The following is a 9168-nucleotide window of genomic DNA, read 5'->3' as shown; positions in this document are numbered from 1 at the left end:
AAAGTCCCGACCCGGGGCAATGCATAGTGGAGCTGTGGAAGCAAGGCCACTACTGAGAGTCCTCACTAGGGCCATGCATAGTGGAGCCATGGGAACAGAACCACCACCAAGAGCTGTAGAATCACAGGCAGTATGCAGCACCTGCTGGGGAAAGCTACAGGCACCAGACTCCATCCTGTAGGAGTAGCCATGTGGGCTGCACCCAGCAATGCCATAGGGGTGGGGCTGCCTGAGGCTTTGGCGGTCCAGTCCCTGCCCCAGTGTGTCCAGAAGGAAGCACATGGAGGCAAAAGGGATTATTCTCCAGCTTTAAGATTTGGCGCAGTTCAGTAGCTCATGCCTGTAATCCCAACACTTTGGGAGGCTGAGGCAGGAGGATCACTTGAGGTCAGGAGTTAGAGACCAGCCTGCCCAACATGGTGAAACCCTATCTCTACTAAAAATACAAAAATTAGCTGGGTGTTGCTCGCGCATGCCTGTAGTCCCAGCTACTCGGGAGGCTGAGGCAGCAGCAGCAGAATCACTTGAACCCTGGAAGAGGAGGTTGCAGTGAGTTGAGATTGCACCACAGCACTCCAGCCTGGGCAATACAGTGAGACTCCGCCTCAAAAAAAAAAAAAATTAATGTCTACCCTCCTGGGTTTCAGACTTCCTTAGGGCCTGCTACTCCTTTCTTTTTGCCTATTTCTCCCTTTTAGAATGGGAATATCTGTCTTTTGCCTGTACCACCAATGTATCTTGGAAGTAGATAACTTGTTTTGATTTTATAGGCTCATAGATGAGATTCTGGACTTTGGACTTTTGAGTTGAGCTGGTTGTTAAGACTTTGGAGTTACAGGGTTGTACATGAGAAGTACGTGAGTTTGGGGAGGCCAGGGATGAAATGCTATGGTTTGAATATTTGTACCCTCCAAAATCATGTTGAAAGTTAATCCCCAGTGTGGCCTTTAAGAGGTGATTAGGTCATGAGGACTCTGCCCTCATTAATCGATTAATTCATTCATGCATTAGTGGATTAATAGGTTCATGGATTAGTGGGCTATCATGGGAGGGGGCTAGTGGCTTTATAAGAAAAGGAAGAGAGACCTGAACTAGCATAATCAGTCCCCTCACCATATGATACACTGCATCAGGACTGCAGAGTCTCCACCAGCAAGAAGACCCTCACCAGATGTGGCCCCTCTACCTTGGACTTCTTAGCATCCAAAACTGTAAGAAGTAAATCCCTCAGACCAGGTGTGGTGGCTCACACCTGCAATACTAGCACTTTGTGGAGCCAAGGCAGGAGAATTGCTTGAGCCAGGAGTTTTGAGACCAGCCTGGGCAACATGACGAGACCCTATCTCTACAAAAATGAAAGCATTAGCTAGGCATGGTGATGTGTGCCTGTGGTCCCAGCTATTTGGGAGGGTGAAGTGGAAGGATCACTTGAGTCCAGGAGGTCAAGGCTGCAGTGAGCCATGTTTGCACCAATGAACTCCAGCCTGGGCAACAGAGCAAAATCCTGTCTCAAAAATAAATAAATTTCTCTTTTAAAATAAATTACCCAGTTTCAGGTATTCTAAGTAACAAAAAATGGATTAAGACAAGCTTGAACTGCTCATTATAAAGTTTCTTTTCAACCCTTAACCTAATAGTTGGACATCCAATTCTTTTTTATAAAACTCCCTATGTGATTCTCATGTATAACTTAGGGATGAGAAACAGAGCCACTCATACCCAAACCACACCTACATTAATTAAATCGGAATCTCTGGTGGTGAAACCAGTAGTTCTGAAAGCTTCCAGTGATTTCAAATTTCAGCCAAGGGTGTGAACCACACTGCCCTACAACCTAGGAGACTCTCACTTTTAAGAGGAAAGATGCTCTTTGCTAAGCATAAGGCAGGTAAGCCAAAGGCTAGGCAGGGAGGCAACTTTAGGAAATCCCAATAGAACTGGGCCACGTTAGTGTACAGTATTTCCCTTTTTTTGTGGCCCCCAAACTAGTAAAACCTTATCAAATGTGACAGTCAAGATTTAGCTGGTCTTTGGAAATTAAAGGTAGTACCAAGGTCCTAGGTTGAGGTTGGAATTGGATAGGAGAGAGATGAGCTCCCTGAAGTTTGTAACACTGATGGTGGCAGCATTGCTTGGAAAGTTTCTAAAGATCATTCTCCTAAAAAGAAACTAGGGATCCTTGGAGAAATAGTTGATTCTGGGGCTAAAGTGGGGATAGTAAAAGCTGATCCTGGAACATCTTATGCCAAAAAATAAGAAGGTGTTTAAAAAATGATGAACGGCTGGGAGAGGTGGCTTATGCCTATAATCCCAGCAATTTGGGAGGCCAAGGCAGGTGGATCACTTGAGCCCAGGGGGTCAAGACCAGCTTGGGCAACATGGCAAAACCCTATCTCTACAAAAAAAGTACAAAATTAGCAGTATCTGGTGGTGCACATCTGTAGTCCCACCAACTTGGGAGGCTGAGGTGGGAGGATTGCTTGATCCCAGGAGGTTGAGGCTGTAGTGAGCCGTGATCACAACACTGCACTCCAGTCTGGGAGACAGAATGAAATCCTGTCTCAAAAAAATTAAAATGATGAAGGCATGTCAAAAGGATATAGGAGCCAACTAGCAGGAGTTACCTTTGGCCAAATCTGGGGCAATTTGAACAAGAAATTAATGATAGTAGATTACAACTCATAAAATTCTTATTGATATGAACAATATATATACTTTTTAACACATGAGAAGGGCTAGGTCTTCCTTATAGTAGAATTTTAATAAAGTTAGGAGGAATTGGCCGGGCGCGGTGGCTCAAGCCTGTAATCCCAGCACTTTGGGAGGCCGAGACGGGCGGATCACGAGGTCAGGAGTTCGAGACCATCCTGGCTAACACGGTGAAACCCCGTCTCTACTAAAAAATACAAAAAAACTAGCCGGGCGAGGTGGTGGGCGCCTGTAGTCCCAGCTACTCGGGAGGCTGAGGCAGGAGAATGGCGTAAAAACCCGGGAGGCGGAGCTTCCAGTGAGCTGAGATCCGGCCACTGCACTCCACCCTGGGCGACACAGCGAGACTCCGTCTCAAAAAAAAAAAAAAAGAAAAGTTAGGAGGAATTATGGAAATAGAAACTTAGCATTTGGCAAATTCTACAGTAAAAAAAATTTAGTGGGCTGAATGATGGTCTCTAAAGACAACAGGTATTGATCCTGGAACTTATGAATGGTACCTTATGTGGTAGTTTTTTGCAAATGTGATTAAACGAATAATCTTGAGATAAGTGGATTATCCTGGATTATATAAGTGGATCCTAAATGCCATTACACTCACACCTTTCCTTATAAAAGACGGATAGAGGGAGATTAGACACAGCAGGAAATGTGAAGATGGAGGCAGAGACTGGAGTGATGTGGCTATAAGCTGAGGAATACTGGCTGCACCAGAAGCTGGAAGAGACAAGCAGTGGATTGCCCCCTAAAGCCTTTGGAGAGAACATGGCCCTGCCAACACCTTGATTTCAGCATAGTAGCTGATTTGAAACTTCTGGCCTCCAGAATTCTGAGAGAATAAATTTCTGTTGTTCTAAGCCACCAAGTTTGTGATAATTTTTTATAGCAGCCATAGGAAACTAATACACAAGTGCTGTTGGCAAGATTCATCAAAGGATGCCAAAATCAGTGGCCAAAATTATGCTCAAAAACAGAATATTTGCATAGTCTCAAAGTATCTCCCCACAAGACACTAATTACAAAAGAAAAACTAGTGGCCAGGCGCAGTGGCTCATGCCTGTAATCCCAGCACTTTGGGAGGCCAAGGCGGGCAGGTCACAAGGTCAAGAGATCGAGACCATCCTGTGAATGGTGAAACCCTGTCTCTACTGAAAATACAAAAAATTAGCCAGCCGTGGTGGCGGGCGCCTGTAGTCCCAGCTACTCAGGAGGCTGAGGCAGGAGAACGGCATGAACCTGGGAGTCGGAGCTTGCAGTAAGCTGAGATTGGGCCACTGCCCTCCAGCCTGGGCGACAGAGCCAGACTCCGTCTCAAAAAAATAAATAAATAAACAAACTAGTAACATTACAGTGGAGAAACTAGGCAAATGTCACCTTAACTGCATGATCAAAGTTAATATTACCAGTAATAAGTCATACTGATGCCAGGCTTAGGCCTGTAATCCCAGCCCTTTGGGAGGCCAAGGCAGGTGGATCACCTGAGGTCGGGAGCTTGAGACCAGCCTGACCGACATGGAGAAACCCTGTCTTTACTAAAAATACAAAATTAGCCGAGCATGGTGGTGCACACCTGTAATCCCAGCTACTTGGGAGGCTGGGGCAGGAGAATTGCTTGAACCTGGGAGGCAGAGGTTGTGGTGAGCCATTGCACTCCAACCTGGGCAACAAGAGCAAGAGTCTGTCTCAAAAAAAAAGTCATACTGACATCATGACCTACTGATATGCACTGAGAAGGACACCTCACTTCCAAAGGCCACAAAGATCCTGCTAGGGCCTTCCTGATGTCCTTTTCAAGGATAGGGCACAAGGGCAACCAATGTCCAGCACTAAAAAGGCCAGAATCCTAGGGTATGGCAATGGCACATGAATGCCAATACAGACTCCAGGGCTTGTCTGGCGGCAAAAGGGTCAGTGTAAAGATGTCAGATTATCCTCTCTTCAGAATGAGTCCTTTATTCTGAGATTATATCTTTCTTGTTTCTTTGAAGTTAAAATATACTTTCTTTTGTGAAATAATGATTTTCACAGGTGGTAGTTTATTGTACTTACTTTGTTAAAAGGTTGAAAAATCTTTACCAGCCTCCAAAGAATATGTTGAAATTTACTGTCTAGGAATTCCAAACATCAAGTGCCAAGTGTTGTCCAATAGAACATTCTGCAATAATGGAATGTTAATAGCCCCAGCCACCTATGGTTATTAAGCACTTTAAATGTGGCTAGAGTAACCAAGGAACTGAATTTTTGCTTCTACTTAATTAATTTAAATTTAAATAGCCACAAATGGGTAGCAGCTACTGTATTAGTACAGTTCTAGGTATTACTGGGATTTTTTTTTTTTAATTGTTAAGAGTCCTGCAGCCCACAAGGGATTCCCTCCCACTTTGTGAAGGTCAGGGACGTTCTGATGTTTGACACAAAACAGCACAACATACAGTCATATCTGGCTGGATGGCTCAAGACAACCAGGGCCAGACAGTCACATTGGGAAAGAAGACGCATGTCTGAGTTTCCAGACTCCTGTTTCTGTGGCCCTTTCACCAGTCCTGGGCCTGCTCTCTCCCGCAGAAAGCAATAAACTCTGCGATAGAAACTATCTTTCAACTGACACCTACTTTCACCAACCTATGGCTTCTCCCAGATCATGCATGGAGTCTTTCAGGGAGGAGAAAGGGCAGAGAGAAGGCATCTGTCCAGGTTTGAGGTTAGGAACCCTCCCCATTGGCCCCACAGTCATTCTTAGGCTAATGGCAGCTCTAGGTTTAATATGACTTAGGCATATATGGTTCTAGAAGCTGGGGTAGAAGGGACCATTAAGTATAATCAATTTGAATGTTGTCTTAGAGACCGGCGATGGCTAAGACAAGCCTGGTGCCTGGAGCTGTTGGGGGACAGCTGATTAGGTTCTTTAGCTACAGGATGAAACCCTGAACTTTATATTTTTAATCATTGGTTCCCCAAATTCTCCCATGCCTAGCTATAACTTTTCTTGCTACTTGGTTGATCATAGCCTCCATTTTCTCCAGAGCCTAGATCCTTCTTAACCCGCAGTGTAGGGTCCTAGAATGCAAACCATCTTCCCAGTTGCTCTGAGACTCTCAATCCTTACCAACCTTCTCCATTCTGCACCAATCCAGCTGGACCAGTCCACTTTTCCCCTCACACCCTGTGCAGATGGTGGCATGGCATCAGTTTTCCCTTTGCCCTTGCTTCTCCCTGAGTCATCAAGTCAACCTGAGTCTCTGGCACAAATGCAGCAGGACTGTCTGCCTCTCAGAGGAGATTCTCTGTAACCCCATGAGCAATGGAAGTTGGACTTGGCAGAATGGAAACGGTGATGGGCAGGGCAACAAGGGAGCTACAGCCTGGGCTTTGGGGCAGGTAAAGGATTTAAGGAATCCCAGCTTCAGGGTTATAAGCTTGGTGTCTTGACTTCTCCCTGTCACCTCATGTATCTAGTTACCACTGTGCCTCTTTTGCAACTCAACATGTTCCCTGTCTGGCCTTGCAACTTTTACCTTTCTCTTTCCAAATATCATCCTATTTTACTGACCTGGCAAATCTTCAGCCCAAGTTCTAGCTTTCTTTAGTAGCCACTCCCATACAGTGAGAGGCTCTACAACAACTGACAGACATTTGGATTGGTTCCATTTTCTGGCTATAACAAATAAATTTGCTATGAACATTCACGTGCAAGTCTTTTTCTGAACATGTTTCCATTTCTTTTGGGTAAATGCCTAGGAGTTGAATATTGGATTGTATTGCAGGTATATCATCTTTTGAAAAACTGCCAATCTTTTCAAAGGAATTGTACCATTCATTTTGCTTTCTGTCATCAGTGTATTAAAATTATTACTCTCCAATTGGAGGCTCCATATGTGAATAAGTTGTGAGATTTCAAGTTCCAATACTTACTATCACAGTCTTTTAAATCTATAAGAATATATTTAAACTCATTTAATCCTTAGACAATGTTCATGGTGAGGCATAATATAAATTATTGCATGTGAATTATAGTGATATAATTAACATACATATCTTTGATGTTCAGTTTGGTAAGTTTTGACCAGTGTTTACCTGTGTAGTCACCACGCAAACAAGAAACTATAGAACATTTCAATCGTCCCAGAGAGTTCCCATGCTGAATGTGCGTTGGTAATTTATTTATTTATTGCTGTGTAATACGTCATCATATGAATATAGCATAATTTCTTTTTTTTTTTTTTGAGATGGAGTCTCTCTGTTGCCCAGGCTGGAGTGCAGTGACGTGATCTCTGCTCACTGCAACCTCCACCTCTGAGGTTCAAGCAATTCTCCTGTCTCAGCCTCCCGAGTAGCTGAGACTACAGGCACACGCACCACTACACCCGGCTAATTTTTGGATTTTTAGTAGAGACAAGGTTTCACCACATTGGTCAGGCTGGTCTCGAACTCCTGACCTTGGGTGATCCACCCACCTCGGCCTCCCAAAGTGCTGGTATTACAGGTGTGAGCCACCACACCCAGCCATGCATAATTTCTTTATTCACCTGTTGATAGACATTTGGGTTGTTTCCAGTTTTTCACTATTAGAATAAGGCTGCTATATACATTCTTCTAAAAGTTTATTGTGAACAGGTTTTTATTACTCTTGGGTTAATAAAGACTAGAACTGCTGGATCATAGGCTAAATGTATGTTTACCATTTTAAGAAACTACCAAATAGTTCTCCAAAATGATAATACCATTTTATTTATTTATTTTTACTATTTATTTACTTGAGACAGGGTCTTGCTCTGTCACCCAGGCTGGAGTGCAGTGGCACGATCTCAGCTAACTGCAGCCTCTGCCTCCCAGGTTCAAGCGATTCTCCTGCCTCAGCCTCCCAAGTAGCTGGGATTACAGCTGTGTGCCACCACGCCCAGCTAATTTTTGTATTTTTGGTAGAAACAGGGTTTTACCATGTTGGCCAGGCTGGTTCAAACTCCTGGCCTCAAGTGATCCGCCTGCCTTGGCCCCCCGAAGTATTGGGATTACAGGCATGAACCATCATGCCCGGCCAAAATGAGTATATCATTTTAACTCCCATCAATAATGTTTGAGAGTTCCAGTTGCCACACAAATTCACCAACATTTGGGGTTGTTAGTCTTTGTTTTAGGGATTTAAGAATATAAGAAATGGTATCTTATTTTAATTTGCTTATCTCTGATGACTAAAGATGTTGTGTTATCATGCATGGTTCTCCACAGAAACAGAACCCATAGACGGGGGTAGAAAGAGAAAGAATGATACAGATTGATTTTATTTTAAGGAATTGGTTACATGCTTGTGTGGGCTGGTGGATGGCAAGTCCAAATTCTGCAGGGCAGGCCAGCAGGCTGCTGGCCCAGGGAAGAGTTGTTGCAGCTCAAGTCCCAAGGGAGTCTGGAGACAGAATCCTTTCTTCTTCAGGGGATGTCAGTCTTTTCTCCCTTAAGGCCTTTAACTGATTGGCTAAGGCCCACCCATATTGTAGAAGGTAATCTGCTTTACTCAAAGCCTACTGATTTAAATGTTAGTTACATCTAAAAATCAACATCTAGACTGATGTTTGACGAAACATCTGGGTACGATAGCTTACTCAGTCAACTTGATACATAAAATTAACCATCACAGACCACTGAGCATCATATTTATGTATGAATGGCTAGTTGTATATCTTTGTTTAAATGTCTCTTCTTTTGCCCATTTTTAATTGGGTTGTTTATATTTTTATTTCTCCTTAATAGGAGCTGTTTATAAATCATGGGTACAAATCCCTTGTTAACATATCTGTTATAAATATTTTCTCCAGCTGGACACAGTGGCTCACGACTGTAATCCCAGCACTTTGGGAGGCCGAGGCGGGCAGATCACGAGGTCAGGAGATTGAGACCATCCTGGCTAACACGGTGAAACCCCGTCTCTACTAAAAATACAAAAAATTAGCCAGGCGTGGTGGCGGGTGCCTATAGTCCCAGCTACTCGGGAGGCTGAGGCAGGAGAATGGCGTGAACCCAGGAGTTGGAGCTTGCAGGGCGCCAAGATCGGCCACTGCAATCCAGCCTGGGCGACAGAGCGAGACTCTGTCTCAAAAAAAAAAAAAAATTTCCCCAGCCTGTGGCTTGTCTGTTTTCTTAAAGGTTTCTCTTAGTGACAGAATATTCTTCATTTTTAATTTATTGATTTTATGAAATTATATTTTTTATTTTATGGCTAATGTTTTCTCCTGTCCAACAAATCTTTGCCTACCTAATGTTTGCAAAAATAATGTTCTAAACTTTCATCTAGAAGCTTTATGGTTTTGGGTTTTATGCATACATCTAGGATTCATCTCAAATGTTATTGTGTATTTCTTTTTTACAGAAGTCCTGGAGTATTATTAATAGCATCTCATTTCCATTTTACAAATAAAAGGGGGCAATGTTCAGAACTTTAGCTAAGGCCATACTTCTAGGCCTCAA

This window comes from Macaca nemestrina, chromosome 2, assembly GCF_043159975.1.
Source record: "Macaca nemestrina isolate mMacNem1 chromosome 2, mMacNem.hap1, whole genome shotgun sequence".
NCBI classification, from domain to species: Eukaryota; Metazoa; Chordata; class Mammalia; order Primates; family Cercopithecidae; genus Macaca; species Macaca nemestrina.
The sequence above is the reverse complement of the archived record's forward strand: the minus strand, read 5'-3'. Positions refer to the sequence as shown.